Source organism: Dipodomys spectabilis, unplaced genomic scaffold, assembly GCF_019054845.1.
Source record: "Dipodomys spectabilis isolate Male_0828 unplaced genomic scaffold, ASM1905484v1 ptg000002l, whole genome shotgun sequence".
NCBI lineage: Eukaryota > Metazoa > Chordata > Mammalia > Rodentia > Heteromyidae > Dipodomys > Dipodomys spectabilis.
The window spans coordinates 16789041-16809187 of NW_024870679.1; the positions used below are offsets into that span (position 1 = coordinate 16789041).

Below are 20147 nucleotides of genomic sequence, written 5' to 3' on the forward strand. Positions count from 1 at the left end.
GGGCTGAGAAAGAGTCACTACTGGCATAGGCAGAGCCAGAATTTTCCTGTTTCCCTGACAGTATGCTAGGGATCCTCCAAGATTCCAGCTTGGCAGTGTGGCATACCACGATGCGGGAAGGCAGGATGGGGCAAAGCCTCAAGTTGATGAGAGGGTATTGTCACTCAAGGAAAGACCAGAGTTCTCTGCTTTCTGGAATGACACTTTGGTTGTCCCTTTGAACCACCATGATGTGACCCTGAAGTAAGATGGCCAGGACTGTCTTTGATCTTAATTATTTGTGAGTAAAGTAAGGCAAATGCCTTAGGTTTCAATTGTATGAGTAATAGTAAAATCACATTTGCATAATGAAACAGTTAAGTCATGTAGGACAGAAAGTAGAGTAAGGGATCCCCTTGTCTCTCCACCTCCCATGCTAGCATCGTCTCCCACTTATATAAGGACTACTTATTAATAGTCATCCACTCGATCTTTTTTTTTATACACTTTCATGCAATGCATGTTGCATGTAGTTCTAGAGGGTTAATAAATTATGTCACTTTTACACATGGTTTTGCAGCTAAAAATATTCCCTGATGCTTCCACCAGTACAAGTAGCATTGATCTAATGGTAGCATATATAGAATATTTCATGTTAACAGATACACTGTTCATTAATGACGCACATTTAGGTTATTGCCTGTATTTCTCTACTGTTAATTTGGTGGCAGTTAACACCTGTGCCTGGAATACTGTAATACCTTTACCATTGGTTGATTACTGTTACTGTAATACCTTTACAGTTCTGTTGGAAAGTTATAGTGTAATATAGTTGATATATTTACAGTTCTACCAATTACAGTATAGTATAATTGCAATTATGGTATACTATCTGTGCAGAGAGGTTGGATAGGTCATTTGCTACCCAAAGCTGGCTAAGAAGATTGTACTTACTTCTGAATATCCACACCCTCTGAAAAGTATTAATGAGGGTTATGATTGCTCTATAGGTAAAAAATCAAACATTAATATGTGCTAGGGACACCTTTGTGTATTTTCTCATTTACATCTTATAACAAATCCTGGGTGATCACAATTTACCTAAAACAGACTCAGAAAGATTGTGTCCTGCATAAAGTGACAGTTTCTTAGAAGCCATTTCAAAAACGTGAACCTTCTGGTCTGTACTGGGCACCCTTATAATCCCCACATCCCCTGCTTAAGTCCAGCCCGGGCTCCCAGCCAGGCCCTTTCCCAAACAAACAAAGTCCCAAATGACACCATCTTCTGAGTAGCCAGTGTTCTGTTCCTGTTGTTCTGAAACCAGTCCAGTCTCTTTAGAACTTTAGTGGGGGGAAAATACAGAAGGGAAAATATCTTTAAATACTGGAATCATGCTATGAATAGAGACAGGCAGCAAGAGTGGCCTTGGATATGGGGATGGGGTGTCGAAGCCACTAGCCTTGTCATCTGGCCCAGGGGCACGAGTCATAACTTCAGAATTTCTGATAGTGAGTCAGGCACTGGTGGCTCACACCTGTCATCCTAGCTACTCAGGAGGCTGAGATCTGAGGATCACCGTTCAAAGCCAGCCCAGACAGGAGAGACCGTGAGACTCTTATCTCCAATAAACCACCAGAAAACAGGAAGTGGTGCTATGGCTCAAGTGGTAGAGTGCTCACCTTGAGCTGAAGCGCTGAGGGACAGCGCCCAGACCCAGAGTTCAAGCCCCATGACCAACCAAAAAAAAAGAATTTGTGGTAGTGCCGGCACGGGTAGGCTTTGATGTCTAGCAGGCGCATTGTGTCGTTGCTAGCGATGGATGTAGTGTCATGGTAGGACATAAATCACTGCTGAATGACCTTGGGTTTGAGGTTCCCCACTCCCAATGGCCTTCACAACAGGAGGATCACGCTCAGCAAGGAATTGTCTCAGCTTCCTTTGGGTCTAAATTTCTATATGGGTCAAAGGGTTATTTTCAACCCATGGGACAGCTTAGCTCTCTGAGAAGTGGCCACTTGCACAGGAGCAGTGGGCCGGGATGAGGGCAGGATCCAGGGTTGCTTGTGAACTCTCCCTGCCCTCATGGCTGTCAGTGACCTGCAGGACCTGTGAGCAGCCTTTCGGAAGCAGTTCTACGCCATGGCCAGGATGTGTGTATGGGCAGCATCCTGCCGAACAGCAAATAATCTCACATCCAGAAAGAAGTCATCAGATGGGTTTGAAGGAGAGGAGCTGAGAAGAGTCTGGGGAAGAAAGAAAGCCACAACCTCATGTAAATCCTGAAGCCCAAACCAGGGTAAATGATCACTGTGTTTTCCAGCATGTGGTACTACAGCAGATATATGCAAAAGCATAAATGTAGTCACAGTTTACATTAAACTTCCCTCCTCCACCACACACACACACACACACACACACACAGTCCCTCTGTGTATATGAAATTATATCTCTGACTACTCCCTTGATCCCACTTCCCCCACGCATCTCTATAAAGATACACAGTATCTGTCATCCTCACTTAGAACCACAGGGGACATACCGAATCCAATCTCGCCTCTTAGAGCAGTGTAGAGAATGCTCTGCTTTCTACCCCAGGGCCCAGTGAATCTTACACGTTGCTCTCCCAGCTACTCCCGTGCAGGAAGGAAAATAGAAAACAACACAGGCATGTGCCGAGTCAGCTTTTCTCTATGCCTCAGCTGGGTTTTCTTGCTGCCCTAAACTTTTCTTTAAAAAATAATAAATAAGTGAAGGAAAATAAGATGACTGAGGACAAAGGGGGAGAAATGATTCGGTTAAGAAGATTCTATTCTTGTCCCTCCCCCACAGTATAACCCCTGCTTTCACTATATTTGATGTCAGTATAATTTGTGGAGGAGATGGGGAAAAACAAGTCGTTTAAGGATACAGGTGGACCTGTTGCAACAATGAGAAGTACAAGTTGTCATGTCCAAAACGAGCTTTACAATGTCGGTACGGGGGGGGGGGGGAGAGGGGGGGGGTAGAAGGATTGGGACTAGGGGGGGCGCTGGGAAGGGATGTGAAGGGTAAACAAAGGAGGAGACTGCAATGCTTGGTAAGAAATGTACGCATTATCCTGCCCATGTAATTGTAACCCCTCTGTACAGTATGTTCACAAATAAGATAAAATAAATGAATAAAAAAAAAAGAAGATTCTATTCTTTAGTAATAGTATAGAGTGAAAATATAAAATACCAGCAAGGCCCATTGGAACATGAAAAGTCTAAGTGAATTTAGTAGTGAGCCACCTCCTTGCCCTTTCTCAAGGCTGGCCTGAGACCCTCTCTCTTTAAATCCAAAGTCTGAGGATGGTGTTCTGAGCATTTGCAAAGTCCTGGGTTCCATTCCAAGCACAGGAAAAAAAAATCTCTAACTGTTTTAGTGAGATTATTCTTTTAAACATTCATGGATGCATTCGTCAGAGCCCATAGCCAAATCAGGGGAGCTACCAACATGAGATGCATTCACATTTTCTTTTTCTTGTTATCAACAGGATTCTTCAGAAAGTACTGATTGAAAACGAAGGTTTACTAGCTCGTTGCTTACCAAGTCAAGGCTGAGCTTGGGCGGGATGGGGGTTGGGAGGGGGCAGTGAGGGGAGGAGAAGGGAGCTCGGTCCAGAAAGCAAAGACTTCCTTTCCATTTGGAAACAATCCATATTTTGTTTGACCTTCAGAACACCCATCGCCTTACTGGAATACATAGGCCAACATTTGTCCTGGCAGGGCCGAGGCGGTTTAAGATCGGTGTCCACAGGGACTGCTTTATAGTCAAAAGCAGCGAGGAAGGTAGCTGTAGTAATTTGGACATTTGAATCTTTCCCAGCTTGAAACCCAAGGGGATAATTTCAGATAGGCAGTAGTTGCGAACAAATAAACAAATATATTCTCCTCCAAGTTCCTGTTCCAGCCATTTGCCAAGGTCGGAGCGTTCTGTTTTACAGCTGACCTTGTTAGGAAGAGGGTCTGCATTTCATGTATTATACAGTGCTAATATCTGCAGTTCTTTGCTGAGCATTGTCGAATAGAGACCTTGGAAACGGGACCTTTGAATGAAAAAGCTCAGGGACACTGCCCAGGCCCAGAGTTTTTTAAGTCCCAGAAAGCTCTTGTTTGGCCTTTTCTATCCAGGCTGGGGCTCTACCATTTGAGGTATACCTCTACTTCCAGAGTTTTGCTGGTTAATTGGAGGTAAGAGTCTTCTAGACTTTTCTGACTGGGCTGGGTTTGAACTGTGGTCTTCAGCCTCCTAAGTAACCAGGATTTCAAGCATTAACCACAAGTGGTTTTCTTAGAATTTCTAAAATACTTGAAGTCCCTGAGCACTAGGAAAATAGGCCTTTCAACATGGTCTTGGTGTGAACTAAACTGCACACAGTTCACTCTCAGTGCATGAGCTTCACTTTCATAGCTCGCTGTTCACCTCAGATGAACATTTACAGGGTCTGTAGCATTGTTTTGTTTATACAGTGCTAGTTTTACAGTAGTTTCTTGTATTATGAAAGAAGCCAGAATGTTTTAATGAGTTACAAGGGAAAAAAAGGTCAGAAACACATAAAGGCCACTCGGTAAATGGGTGGGTAGCCACCTTCTGGCTCTTTGCCAGGATTGACCTCAAATTTAATGTGAATGATGGAATATGACAGATGGAAAGTGATGAGCTTGAGGTTGAAATAGACTGTCGGTCTTATCTGGTCAAAACTCCACAAATACAGAAAGTAACAGGAAGAATTGTGAAGAGTGGAAATACAGGCTTATTTATTGGACATAAAACCTGAAATACCATACCAACCTGTACCAAGTGGTAACTAGTATTTATAATGGTGCCTCTAAGTATTCAAAGAAAAAAAAAAAGTAAATGATACTCAGGATTGCTCAAAATGTTTAAGGGGTTAGAAAGCAATTGTGTATGTAGCACACTTTGTGGTAGATTTTCCTTAAGAATAAGTAGAGTTCCTTTGTCAAAAGGAATAAAACCTTTATTTGTTTGATAATTTTGCTTGTGAGGAATAGCCCTGTCAGTGTTGAGTACAGGAAGCATTATTGTGTGATGGGAAGACAGGAAGAAGGGAGTATGATGTGAAATACAAGAGAAGAAATTATTAGTTTAATATAGTGTTAGCATATTTTTTCTGCACAAATCTTGAATCAAAGCTCTCTCTTTTTCTACTTATAAGAATTGGTATGTAAAGCATCTTATTTTCAGATTGATCATTTGAAAGCTTATATGCTTGTATTGAAGTGAAAAGAGGCGACTTCCCCCTGGCTTGCTCAGGAGAGAGAGACCAGCTAGTTGGTCCCAAGTGGAAAAACACCGAAGAAAAATCTGCTTCCCACCTCTTGCAAAATGCTACACACAGATTTGAGAAAAACAGAATTTGCTTTGACTGAATGTGACAAACTTTAAACACACACACACACACACACACATACACACCACCCCAAACCACCTTTGGCCTTGAAACATCAGAAGGCACATTGCTTTTGAAAGGTTGCTTTGTCAGATACAGATGTGTGTTTTCCAGCGTGTTCTGTGTGGTTTCGCCGTGCGCATGGCTCGCTAAGACACTCCGTGGGACAGGTATCTCATTTATCCCAGCAGAGGGGTGTTACTTAACAGCAGGACTGCAGTTTATGTAAAATGTCGACTAAAGTCACTGGTCTTTGCATTATTAGAAGGCTCTTACATTGAAACCCAGAAGAAGCTTTTTTTTTTTGCTTTCTTTTTTATAAGATTGAGTGAAACATCATGGTTTCTCTTTATCTTGGCTAATAGAAGGCTGGGTTTGAGACCACTCAAAAGAACTGAGCTCTTCTAACTATCTTCTTGAAAATATTTCTCTATGGCAGAGAGAGAGAGAGAGACAGAGAGAGAGAGACAGAGAGAGAGAAAGAGGGAGAAACAGAAACAGGAGTAGAGGGCTTGAACTCAGGCCTTGTGCTTTTGTTTGGCTTTTCAGTTCAGGGATAGTGCTCTACCACTTGAGCCATGCCTCCAGGCTAGCTTTCTGCTGGTAATTAGAACTGAAATCTCTTAGATGGCTTTGAGCAGCAATCCTATCTCCTGATTAGGCAGTTTCAGGTGTGAGCCACTTTCACACAGCCTGTAAAGACTTTTGCGTTGATTGGCAGCTGAGGAGCAGCTTCAGGGGTTTCTGTTATTTGGCCCTCAATTTATTTTCTAGAGATAACTTAGTATGTAAATAATAAAAGAGTTTGTATCATGATAGATTGATGGGGAAATTTTTGGAGTAAAACAAGATTAAACCTCTCTTGGTATATTAATTTTGCACCTCTATTTTTTTTTTTTTTTGGTTTTAATTAGTTTAATTCTTACTTTGGGCATTCATGTTAGCTGGCTCATTTTTTTATTACCTGTAAGTAGTTGTCCAAAAGGTTTGCCATTTAATAAAATGATTTATAAATAGAGTGCATTTTCATCTTTTTTATTGTTACTATAAAGCTGATGTACAGAGGCGTTACCGTTTCATAAGTCAGCTAATGAGTACATTTTTTAAAAATAAGTTTTTTATTGTGAAAATACCATACAGAGGGGTTACAATTACATGAGCAAGGTAGTACATTTCTTATCAAGCATTGTTGCCTCCTCCTCTGTTCTTCCCCTACCATCCCTGCCCTCCCATCTCCATGACTACACTCCCACGCCAAAGTTCGTTTTTCGACATAGCATCTTGTACATCTCATTGTTGCAATGGGTCCACTTGTATCCCTATTTAAACAATTTGTTTTTTTTTCTTCTGCTCCCCAAATTATGCCAACATCAAATACAGTGAAAACAAGGGTTATTATAGCATCGAGGAGGGACATACAAAGCAACAACAAAAAAATCACCTTATAAATATGTAGAAACAATAGCAAGAAAGAAAAAAACCACTTGTGTTCTTATCTTGGGGTTCATTTTACCTAACATCATCTTATCTGACCTTTTCTGCTTGACTCGACATATACTAGTTATTGCAAATAAGGGAAACATGGGACCTATGTTTCTTTAGGCCTGGCTTACTTCACTTAATATAATTTTTCCCAAGTCTTTACATTTCCTAACAAATGGGGCAATGTCATTCTTTCTGATGGAGGCATCGAATTCCATTGTGTATATATACTGGGGGCATCTGGGTTGGTTCTATATCTTAGCTATGGTAAATAATGCTGCAATAAATATAGTTGTGCTGGTAGCTTTAGTATGGTCTTGTTGTGATCATTTGGGTAAATGCCCAAAAATGGGATTGCTGGGTAATATGGGAGCTCTATGTGGAGTCTTGAGGAACCTCCATACTACTTTCCAAAGTGGTTGAACAAGTTTACACTCCCACCAACAATGAAGTAAGGTTCCCTTCTGTCCACATCCCCTCCAGCATCTGTTGTTATTAGAGTTCTTGATTATAGCCATTCTAACTGGGGTGAGGTGGAATCTCAATGTTGTTTTGATTTGCATTTCTTTTATGGCTAGGGAGGTTGAGCATTTCTTCATGTGTCTATTGGCCATTCTTATTTACGCTTCAGAAAACTTTCTCTTTAAGTCTTTAGCCTACTTATTTATTGGGCAGTTGTTTCTTTGAGGATTTGTTGTTGAGTTCCAAGTATATTTTAGATATGAGACCCTTGTCCGTTGTATAGCTAGTGAAGATCTTCTCCCAATCTGTGGGCTTTCTATTGATCTTGCTAGCTATGTCCTTTGCCATGCAGAAGCTCTGCAGCTTCATGCAATCCAGAAAGACAGCCTCTTCAATAAATGGTGCTGGCAAAATTGGTTAATCACCTGTATAAAACTAAAGCTAGATTCTTATATATCATCCTGCACCAGAGTCAACTCCAAATGGATCAAAGACCTCGGAGTCAAAGCAGACACCCTGAAAACATTACAGGACAGAATAGGAGAAATCTTAGGTCTCCTTGGCACAGGCCGAAATTTTCTTAATAGAGACCCAGAAACACAACAAATCAAAGAAAGGTTGGACAAATGGGATTGCATTTCTCTTTGGACAGTGTCATCTCTTCCTTTGCTCTCTCTCCCCCAGTTTCCCTCACCCTTCCCCGCCCACAAGTTGAATAGTTCATGTTCAACATGCAAGGGGAAGTTGAGATGGTCTAAAAAGCACTTTTTACCTCCAGAACACATTCCATAGTTAGAAATATGGTAATTATAATTATAGTCATATGATACTAAAAGCAAGCTAATTCTAAGAACAGTCCTATTAATATCTTCATGATATAAACAACACATAGAGGGAAAGGCTAAGAAACTGCTTGAGGTTGTAGAGCAGGTCCCGTCCGGGTTGGACCATGTTAGTGGAGGTAGGTAGGGGTAGAGTGAACAGAGAGGGAGGAGGACAGCGGATATGGTCGAAATACCTATGGACCTGTGTGCAAATAGAACAAGGAAGCTTGTGGAGATTGGTTTGAGAGAAGGGGGTATGGGGAGAGAGAAGTGCGAGCTGTGGCAGGGTGAGTCTGATCAAGGAATGTTGTATACATATATGGACATGTCAAAATGTACCCCTCCACCTTTAGGATGAATTGATGCTAATAATAAGAATGGTAAGAAAAAGAAATTGCCTGAAGTTAGCCAGCTAAAATGTGAGCAGACTGACACATCAGCCTCGCAGACTGGAGCCACAGTCCATGAAAAATGAGTAGCTTGGGATTTTAGTTGCATGACAAATTTATCACCCAGCAAGGAGTTTTGAACCCTTGCTGTGTGCTAGGCCTAATGCCCAGCACTGTGGTAGAGGATAAGTAAGAGAGACACGGCCCTTACGCAGTTCCCAGCCAAGGAGACCACATAGACATGCAGACACACACACACACACACACACACACACACACACACACACACACACACACAGAGACACACACAGACACACAGGCACACAGACACACACACATACTCTCTCTCTCTCTCACAGAAGTTAAACAGTAGGTTTATGAAAGTTGATATTTGCTATCAAGGAATTCTATAACAAGTGTAACTGGATTAAGGAGTATCTGAATCTTAATCAGGTAAAGAAACCAGGGCCAGGCTACAGTGTCTTTCAAAGGCCAGCTGTGCCTCAGTCTCCATTGAGATGTTCTCAGTGCTTGATTGGCCCGTCACACCATGAACGCTGTTATCTCTAGCGCCGTCATTTCTCCAAAGTTTGTAACTGTGAAAGGAGCAAGTGGACCCCCAGACCCCTGTGACCAGGTGTTCCCCAAGTTTTCTGCATCTGCCAGCTCAGTTTCTCATGGCAGAAGTATCTGACCTAGTAAGTGGGAAGAAGAAGGCATAAGATTCAGTCTTGTAATAGGTTTTGACATATATATTAAGCTGGGTAATTTGGCCTCCATGTTAAGCACTTCATTCTTTCCAAACCAATTGGTGAGTATCTTGATTATATAGAAAATCCTTAAAGTAAATGTGTTTTCAGTTCGTGGCCCATTTTTGTACACATGGCTGTCATTAGCAGTATTTTTCAGGGCCAAACCCAAAATTGGTAGATTGTCTTTTTAAAATCTCCTTTCTCCTATCTGTAATCAGGACCAGCCGTTCAGGGCTGGAGTTTGGCTCCTCAGCAGTGTGCCTTCCCTCTTCTGCCCTTCTGATCAGTCCCCTCTCCCGTTCCCCCTTCATCTTCTGTCTTGTAGCTTACCTTCCATAGCTCTAGGCCGGAGCCCTAAGAGTTGGCTCCTGGCAAGTGTGTGTGTTATTTCTCCTTGGTTCTGTGTGCCCGCTTGCCTGTTTCCCTATCTTCTTCTTCCTTGTGTGACACCAGTTGGCTAGGGGTAAAAAAAGAAAATAAACTGGATGCTAGTGGTCCATGCCTGTAATCCTAGCTACTCAAGAGGCTGAGATCTGAAGATTGAGGTTTGAAGCCAACCTGGTAGAAAACATCCATGACACTCATCTCCAATGAACCAGCAAAAAAGATGGAAGAGGAGCTTTGGTTCAAGTGGTAAAGCACCAGCCTTGAGCAGAAAATACTACCAAGTTCAAGCCCCATTACTACTAGTAGACACACACACACACACACACACACACACACACACACACACACACACACACACACACACACACACAGAATTAGGGCCTGGTACTTAGCATGTTCTGAGCATGTCTGAAACCTTGCTGTCAGTCCCTAGTCCCAGTGGTGGGAAGAAGAACATTTGCTTAGGGATTATTGTAGGTGTGAGACAAATTCTGAACAAGTTGATCATGTCATCTCACAGTTAATGAGGAGTGGCTTTGTATCTTTTAAAGTCATAAAGTACTGCAATAGTAGGATTCGTGTTGCAATTTTTGTTGTGTGACTAAGTTACATTCAACAGTGCAATTAAGATCAATTAAGCATTTTCCTTTTAATAAAGTCTATTTTCTTTCAGTCATTTTTGTATCTGCCAGACTCAGGGTGGAAGAATAGCAGAGTCTATTTTTGTATTCAGGGCATGGCTTAGAGGCTCTGAGATCAGTCTTCAGGACTGTTTTTATTTACTTATATCTTTATAAAGAACATTTTCTGCCATCCTCCAAATCCTTAGATTTGTTTGTTCTTGGTCTCTGTGCTGAGCCATTTGGGAAATAACCTCCTATAAACTCGAATCTCCCCCTAGATGAGTGGTGTTGGTGTTAGATATGTATCATTGAAAGGAGAACAGAGGCAGCTTCATATAGATCCAGAGCCAACCGGAAGGATGGCTAAGGTGGGGCCAGCCTTTTTCCTTCTGGATTGCCAGAATTATTTCCCAGAAGACACCTCCCCTCTCTCTTTCTCTCTCTGTCTCTCTCTGTCTCTCTGTCTCTTTCTCTCCCTCCCCTGCTCCCCTTTCCTCTTCTCCCCCTCTTTTTTTCTCCCCTCCTCGCAGCCGTTTATACCAACACTGGGCCTTGAACTTAGAGCCTTGTACCTTTCTTGGTTTTTCTGCTCAAGCTGGCACTTTACCCCTAGAGCCTCTACTCCAGCATTTTGCTGATTAATTGGAGATAAGAATCTCATGGACTTTCCTGCCCTGGCTGGCTTTGAACCAGCATTCTCAGATCTCAGTCTCCTGAGTCACACCAATGGTGTGAGCCATTGGTGCCTATCTTGTTCTCACCTTTTCATCTTGTACTTCCAGAATGTACTCAGAGAACAGGCCTTTTACTCTCATACTGTGCATTTGAAATCTTCCCAGGACAATTCTTGAAAGTAGTTTCTGGGGGAGTAATGGCTGGGGAATGATATAAAGATATCTTGTCTTAAATATTTTATTAATCATTCTGTAAGTCCACAAGGAGGATACTTTTTCTGTCTGTCTGTCTGCCTAATCTATCTATCTATCTATCTATCTATCTATCTATCTATCTATCTATCTATCTATCTATCTATCTATCTCTATATTGAGACTTGAACTCAGGGCCTGGGCTCTGACCCTGAGCCTCTCTAGCACTCTACCACTTGAGCCACAGTGCCGCTTCTGGCTTCTCCTTTTTTTTTTTTTGAGTAGTGTATAAGAGTTGCACAGACTTTTCTGCCCAAACCACTATCCTCACATCTCAGCCTCTTAAGTAACTAAGATTACAGGGGTGAGCCACTGGCGCCCAGCTTTTTTTTGGGGGGGGGGAGGGTCCGGTCGTGGGGCCTGAACTCTGGGCCTGGGCGCTGTCCCTCAGCTCTTCAGCTCAAGGCTAGCGCTCTACCACTTGAGCCCACAGCGCCACTTCTGGCTTTTTTTCTTTTTGCTTATGTGGTGCTGGGGAATCGAACTCAGGGCCTCATGCATGCAAGGCAAGCGCTCTACCACTGAGCCACCTTCCCAGCCCCGCGCCCAGCTTTTATTACATAATTTATTTACTTTTATTCTTTTCCTTTTCTTTTTCACTTCGGTGCTGCAATGGAGTGGAAGCCAGGGCCTTGCTAAGCGGGCGGTGTGTCCCTGAAGCACACCTTCTCCACCTCTCTAGTGACAGTGAGCTGTCACTTGCTGTCTCTCCGTGTGATATCTAGCATGTCCCCTCTGCTGCCTCTTCTCTTTAGGTCATCAAAATACAAAACAAAGCAATGTCCCTTCCTCTCAGTCACCCAAGTCCCCTCTGTGGACACTTTCAAATAGGTATTTCAGAGGGGGAAGAGCTAATGTCTTGTGAAGCTTGGTAAACTCTAGATTCTTAAAGATTCTGTTTTCTTTTGAAATTAAGAAAAAACAAAACACCCACAAAACTTTGAACACAGGAAATTCCACAGCATGGTTGCACCATGATTTTTAACACAACAATATACAAATATGCCCTGGCTTGGAGCCCAACAGATTGGGCATTTTTCTTGGAATTGGATTTTCATATTTTCATAGAGGGCAGATGAAAGCCACTGTAAGCTACACCTAAACAGTTGTGCTGTAGAAAAATCCTCGGCTTTCTCCTTGTGAGAAATCCTTATTACAGGCTTTAGGTCTCTTCTGACTTTTGATTTTTTTTCCACCGTCATGATAAATGTTAGCCTCCAGCTAAGTTTTATTGTTGAAAAACCCAGATGGGGGTTGGGGCAGAGGGTCCCCTCTTGGAATTTAATGGTACATTCTGCAGCATACATTCTGCAGCACCATCCCCAAGGGTCTGTAGATTCAATGAGTTGTAATCTGAGATGCTCCAAATATGAGCACATGTTGTGTGTGTGTGTGTGTGGGGGGGGTGTCTTGGGGGCTGGAGAGGGTGGTCTGAAGCCCAGGGCCTTCCAGGTGTTTTTCTTTTTTTCTCCTTTGAGCTTTGTTTTTGCATGATAGCCTTGTATTTATAACATTCCTTCTTGTCCTGTTCAAATGAAAACCAGGTGGTGCTATTGGCTGAGGAAGCATCCTGGGTGCCTTTTGGAGCAGATCCTGACATCTCACGGTGGGGGGGTGGGGGTGGGGAGGAGGAGAAGGGGTTTTCGGCTCTGGGGCAGGGGGTGTAGAATAAGCCCTGCAATACCCAGTCTGACAATCTGTGGGAGTTTTGTCTCTCTGCAGCTGACAGCATTGCAGAATTCCCCATGGGACAATAACAGAAACCCTTATTAGCCAATGGTGTTGTTGCAGTAAAATCTCCCACTGCAGTGTCTTGGTCCCAGGCTATAGTGTTACCCCTTAATTCCCTCTGCATCTTTACCATTTTTATTACAGCTGAACACACGCTCCTCATTAGTGCCCTGGGTGATACGGGGAGTCCAGGCCCTGGAAATGGTGTGGAATAGCTACCAGATGTTTCTGTGAATGTGGAATGCATTTGTATTTCAAATGCTTGCAGCTCGCATTTATGAAAAATGTGAAAATTAACTTCGATTTCTTTTTTCCTCCACACATTTACCCTCCCTCAATATTTCACTCTGTGTTGCATGAGGTGTCACCGTGGTGAATTTCTTCGGGGACAGATTAAATTTGAAGTGTGTGTAGCAAATGCATCTGTTCTCAAATGCTTCTTCTGCATTCTGTCGAGGCTTGGGGCTGGCCTGCAGCCAGCCTGGTGGGGGGGGGGGGGGCGAGGGCAGGGCCAGGGAGTGGGGGGAAGATCTGTAGCTGAAATTGGAATGCTGTGTTGTTAGCCAATGTTCAGAGCGAAAGGATGAGTCCATTTGCAATCTTTCCTTCTTCTTGAAGCAGAACTGGGAATTTTGATATTGATGCTGTGATGCAGGCCTGTTTTTCTTGTGTCCAGGTAATCAAGCATTTGGGAAAGATGAAGAAGACATTTGGTACCATGAGAAAAGACCTTGCACTTCCTTATTGAGCCCGTGGAGTATTTTAAGTCAGCTCAAGGTTCTGAGTGTGCATGGAATAGTTTACCATTTTATATTTTATCTTATTTTAGATCTTACTGTTTGTGATTAATTGTTAACCCTGTTTGCATAGATCTAAAAGGACTGGAAAGTATAAGTCAAAAGAAAAAAAAAAAGGCAGGTGATGCCCTGTCATGGGAAAACTTAGACCCAGAGTCTGGGAAACTTAGGTCTGAACTCCCAGTTGCTATTTACTGGTGCGGTGTGACTTCGGGCAAATAACTCAACTTCTCTGTGCACCGGTTTCCATCACTCTAAAACTGGTGGCGCATGAAGAACCCTGCTCTCGTTTATCACCCAGGGTGGAAACCTCAGGATCACCTTTGTGTTGCACTGTGCTGCCTCAGTTGCTGAGTGGCTGTGCAGCCTAGCTAGTGGGGAGTCTGGTCAGCGTAGCTCGGGTCTGGACCACCTGGTGTGGTTGTGCCACAGGCCTTATTTGTGTGTGCTGCCTTCAGATCAGCCAGGGATTTGGTGAGCAGGGCCTAAGCATTTTTTTTTTTTTTTTTTTGCTCAAGGCTGGCACTCTACCGCTTGAGCCACTGTTCCACTCTGGCTTTTTGGTAGTTAATTGGAGATGAGTCTCATGTGGATTTTTCTTCTTGGGCTGGTGTCAAACCACGGTCCTCAGACCTCAGCCTCCCAAGTAGTTATGATTACAGGCGTGAGCCACTGATGCCTGGCTGATGTTGGATTGTTTTTGAGCTACCCTCCAAAGAATCCTGTACAGGCCCTGTACTGGACGTCCACAGTCCAGAGCAATGTCTAGGTTGGGCACTGGTGGCTCACACCTGTAATCCTAGCTGAGCTCTGAGGATCCAGGTTCAAAGCCAGTCTGGGCAGACAAATCCAGGAGACATGTAGCTCTTTTTAACCAGCAAAAAGCTGGAAGAGGAGCTGTGGCTCAAGTGGTAGAGTGCCAGTCTTGGGTAAAAAAGCCAAGAGAGAATGCAAGACCCTGAGGTCAAGCCCTAATACCAGCATCACAGAGACAGACAGATAGACAGACAGACAGACACACACACACACACACACACACACACACACACACACACACACACAGTGACAGTCACATGTGGGTGAGACCTTTCTGGAGAGGATCCCATTTGTACATGTGTGGTCTGGATACCAAAAAGATACATCCAGCCTGTGGCATGTAAGGATTTACTTAGGGTGGGGATGGTATTTATTCTCCTTTACAGACTTGTCCTGAGGCTTCAGATAAAGTGTTTAGTTAGAACACGGCGGGGGGGGGGGGGGGGTGAGTGGTAAGGGGGGGGGCGGTGGTTTCTTTCCTCTTCATCTGCACCTGGCCTGGTCCTCACCGTGGTGAGGTCGCTTTTGCCCTGCTGGTTACAGCGATCCCTGGAGTGCACTGCTCATCCTCCTCATGGCATGGGGACAGGAAGGGCTGTGGGTTTCCAGCCATTGCCTCAAGAGAAACATCTAGCCTGCCAAGCCTGTCCATGAGCCCTTGCCCCAGCCACCCCAAAGCTCAGGGGCCCCCACAAAGTGAGCAGATGGGGCCGGCAGCATGGCTGGTGTGTGGTTTCCTGGCCCTGCCTCCGGGCCTCAGCTGTTACACGGCTCCTCAGGCGTGTATGCAGGAGGCCGTGGAGACCCTTCCCGAGCGGGGCCTTGTCTAAAAGGACACAGCTCTAGCAGCACGTGGGCAGATTGCAGGGCCACTGGTGAGAGCAAAGGCATGTGGCTAAAGGGACCGGAGGCCTGACCCAGGCAGATGGGGCAGGATGAGGTGGGGGACCTAAGAACCCGTCACCTCCACCTAGACAGGAGGTCCTGCCCGGCCTCTGGGGCATTGAGGACCAAAGTGGGTTTGTGCTGCCTGCCTTCTGTGTCGGTTGAGGATGGCGAACCCCAACAGAACTTGATTCTTAGCAACCAAAATGCTAAAGAGGAAAAGGGAGAGCTCGGGGACAGATGATCTCCTGCAAGGAGGAAATCTGTACAGCACAGAGTGCTGTTGTGCTGTACACACCTCAGGGTGCTCTTCCCTCAGTCATGCTGGCGAGCTTGCTGTGTGCCAGGTGCTGAGCTGGGGTGGAGGTGTTGTACAACTATAAACACAACGGTTCTGTCCCATTCTTATTATTTTATTTTTGGGTGCCACTTCCAGTTCTTTTCACTCAAAGCTGGTACTCTGCCACTTGAGCCATGCTTCTACTTACAGCTTTTTTTTTGAGTCAGTTGCGGGGCTTGAACTCTGGGCTTGGGCGCTGTCCCTGGGCTCTTCAGCTCAAGGCGAGCAATTGAGCCACAGCGCTACTTCCGGTTTTCTAGTGTTTTATTGGAGATAAGAGTCTCACAGGGTGGGGCTGGGAAGGTGGCTCAGTGGAAGAGTGCTTGCCTTGTATGCATGAGGCCCTGGGTTCAATTCCTCAGCACCACATAAGCAGAAAAAGCTGGAAGTGGCACTGTGGCTCAAGTGGTAGAGTGCTCAGCTTGCGTTGAAGAGCTGAGGGACAGCGCCCAGGCCCCGAGTTCAGGCCCCACGACCAGCCAAAAAAAAAAAAAGAGTCTCACGGACTTTCCTGCTCAGGCTAGCTTTGAACTATGATCCTTAGATCTCAGCATCCTGAGTAGCTAGGATTATAGGCTTAAGCCACCGGCGCCTGGCCACTTACAGCTTTTTTGAGCTAAGAGTCTCCCTGATTTGTTTGCCCAGGCTGGCTTTGAACTTCAGTCCTCAGCTCTCAGCCTCCAGAGTAGTCGAGACTACAGGTGTGAGCCACTGGGGTGGGGCTTGTTCCATTCTTCTGTGTCTTTTATAGTCTTGGGGAGTCTTGGTGTTTTGGGTCACGTGACTGTATCTTAGCTTGCATTTTGGCTGGCCATGTGCCTGACTAATAGTTGGAGCAAAAAGGAGAACAGTTGGTGTTGAGAGACACCTGGCAGGTCTGAGCTTCAGGGAGCATGGCTGAAACACAGCCAGCAAGCTCCGGGAGGCGAGATGGGAGGAGCTGGAAGGGCTGTGTGGGTCTTAGAGGCCTGGAGCTTCACCTTGAGATCACTCAGCTAGGTGCCATCAACCACTTCCGGTTTTCTGAGTGGTTTATTGGAGATAAGAGTCTCACGGACTTTCCTGCCCCGGCTGGCTTTGAACTGTGATCCTCAGATCTCAGCCTCCTAAGTAGCTAGGATGACAGGTGTGAGCCACTGGGCACTTGACTATAGTTTTTTTTTCTTAAGGCTTATTTATTTTTCTGCTCTTTTTATGGTTTTGTTTGTTTGTTTCCATAGGTATATTCTGGGTTCTATGCACGTACGTACCCAGCTATTTCTTTTTTTTTTGGTTGTGGGGCTTGAACTCTGGGCCTGGGCGCTGTTCCTTGGCTCTTCAGCTCAAGGCGAGTGCTCTACCACTTGAGCTACAGAGCCACTTCTGGTTTTCTGGTGGTTTATTGGAGATGAGAGTTTCACAGACTTTCTTGCCCGGGCTGGCTTTGAACCGAGATCCTCAGATCTCAACCTCCTGAGTAGCTAGGATTACAGGTGTGAGCCACCAGTGCCCAGCTCCAGCTATTTCTTTATGATAAATTTCTAGAGGGAAGTTGCTGGGTCCAAAGGGATTTTATTTTTGTTGGTTGGTTTTCTTTTCTTTTCTTTTTTTTGGTCAGTTATGGGGGCTGAACTCTGGGCCTGGGTGCTCGCTTTTCCTCAGCTCTTCAGCTCAAGGCTAGCACCCTACCACTTGAACCACAGCGCCACTTCTGGCTTTTTTCTGCTTATGTGGTGCTGAGGAACCCAGGGCCTCATGCATACGAGGCAAGCACTCTACCACCGAGCCACCTTCCCAACCCCCTGTTGATTGGTTTTCTCCTCAGCAATGTGACTGTGGATTTTGGTGACATTTCTGGTCTTATTTATTTATTTATTTATTTAATTTGATTACCATGGCCTCCCTCTAAGCATTCTTATTTTATTTTTCAATGAAACATTTAAATATATAAGGATGTTAAAATGGCTCTACGGGGAACATCCAAATTCCACACTTCCCATTTTGGTAACCATTGCTTTATCTAAATATCTCTCCAGACATCAATCCATCTTAGCCTCCTCCTCCTCCTCCTCCTCTTCCTCCTCCTCCTCCTCCTCCTCCTCCTCCTTCTCCTCCTCCTCTTCATCCTCCTCCTCCTCCTCCTTCTCCTTCTCCTCCTCCTCCTCCTCCTTCTCTTCCTCCTCCTCCTCCTCATCATCATTATTTTGATACATTCCACAGTCAGTTACAGACCTCAGGGCCCTGTATCCCCACCTCCACATTGGATGCTTACAGGAAGTGTGGGCCAGGAAGTTAACCTTGCTGCAGCCCTGCAGGACTCCTTGCTGGGAGAGAGGACCCCAGACTCCCGTCCCAGCCCGAGGCATTGGGCAATTTTGGAACCTTGGCTCAATTGCAAGAACATTTGTGTTGAGCTACTGGAGGTGCTGTCTTGCACTGCCAGGAACAGAGTGGGAACTTGATAACCAGAGACCGTAGGACATTATGTGTTAAACTGTTGAAGGCCCTGGTTTTCAGTTACTGCAATGGATAACTTCTGATCTTTTTGGCATACAAATACCTTCATCACAGGTTTTTATTGACTTTTTTCTTTCTCAAACTTGGAAGAATAAAAAAACAGAACCCCTGTTGGATAGGCTGGGGCTATCTGTATGAGTCAGCTTGCTGTAACAAAATGGCTGAGATAAACAACTTAAAAAGAAGAAAGGCTCATCTTGGCATATGCTTTCAGTTTTCTGTCCATGTGTCTTTGCCCTGTCATTTTGGGTCTACAGTGACCCAGGACATTGTAGCAGGAGTGCCTAGCAGAGGAAACTAATTACCTCATGCTGACTAGGGGCTAAAAAAATAAAATTAAAAAACAAGGAAGGAGCTGGGATTCCAATTGCCTTAGAGGCAATTCCCCAGTGACATTTTGTGTGCTGCTCCTGGGGTTTGAACACAGGACCTCTTATTCTTGCTTAGCTTTTTCACTCCTGGCTAGCACTCTACTAGTTGAACCACGCCCCACTTCTGGCTTTTTGCTGGTTCATTGGAGATACGAATCTCATGGATTTTTCTACCCAGGCTAGCTTCAAACCTTCATTCTCAGATCTGAGCCTCCCAAGTAGCTAGGATTATAAGTGTGAGCTGCTGGTACCTGGCTCTCAGTGACTTAATTTTTTCCCAAAAGCAATATAAGAGGATGACCAAGCCTTCAGCATTTGGGCCTGGGTGACAGTTAGGATCCAAACTATAACTCCAAATAGACTTAAACGTTGGCCTTGGTGGGTTCCTCTGAAAAGCCGCTGTCCTCCCACCAGATCAGAGTTGCTCTGTCTTTTTTTTTTTTTTTGGGTCCAGTCGTGGGGCCTGAACTCTGGGCCTGGGCACTGTCCCTCAGCTCTTCAGCTCAAGGCTAGCGCTCTACCACTTGAGCTACAGCGCCACTTTGGCTTTTTTCTTTTTGCTTATGTGGTGCTGAGGAATCGAACCCAGGGCCTCACGCATGCAAGGCAAGTGTTCTACCACTGAGCCACCTTCCCAGCCCCTTGCTCTGTCTTTTGACCTTGAGCTGACTTGTATAACCTGTGGCTTGTGCTACAGCCCAGAAATAGGAGCCTGCCCTTCTGGGATGCCAGCAGGCTGGAGAATACCAGCTCTGAGGCAGAGAGCTGACCCTGGACATGGAAGAAGTCCCTCCTTTGGGTCCCTCCTGCTCTGGGTTGTTTCCTGGGAGCCTTTGCTCCTGTTCTTTAATAGAAATGAGCCGACTCAAATGACCCCTATGGTGATGAGAGGCAGCCCTGCAGGCTGCAGGCCTCCCTGCAGGTTTGTTTGGATATAGTGAGGGGCCAGTCAGAGCTTTGCATATGTACAAAGTTGAACTTGAAAGCATAGTTATGTGTGTTTAATGCAAATGCATTGCAAAAGGCTAGGAAACCAGTCTAGAAGGTTTCTCAGTAGAGTTGCTAGAGCCAGTTGGTCCCCCTCTATCCCCGCCCTCCCCCCACCATGCAGTAGGAATAGGCACCTTTCTCTGGGTCTCTGCAGAGTACCCAGAAATGTACTCCCCCCCCCCCCCCCCCCGTTCTTGCTGCCAATCCATCTTCCTTCACCACCTCCTGCTTTCCCAGAAAGCAGCTGGGCAGAGTCCAGCAGTAGAGGGTGGCCGTGATTATTTGAGAAGGCACATACTTCATTTCAGACCCGATTGCAGTTATCAGCTTAGATAATTTCTGTGAGTCCTGAAATAGACTTGGCCCACCAGGCAGGGTGTCTGCTGTGTCCTCGCATGGGGTACAGGAGTGGTTGGGGTCTGAACTAGTGACACTGTAGATGGAGCCTGGAGTCCTAGAGAAT

General features: G+C 45.0%; 1 protein-coding gene across 1 annotated transcript in view; it reads left to right on the top strand.

The window, feature by feature from the left end:
- Tgfbr3 (transforming growth factor beta receptor 3) overlaps positions 1-20147 on the top strand; it is a 170606-nt gene that overhangs the window by 42520 nt on the left and 107939 nt on the right. The window lies entirely within an intron of this gene.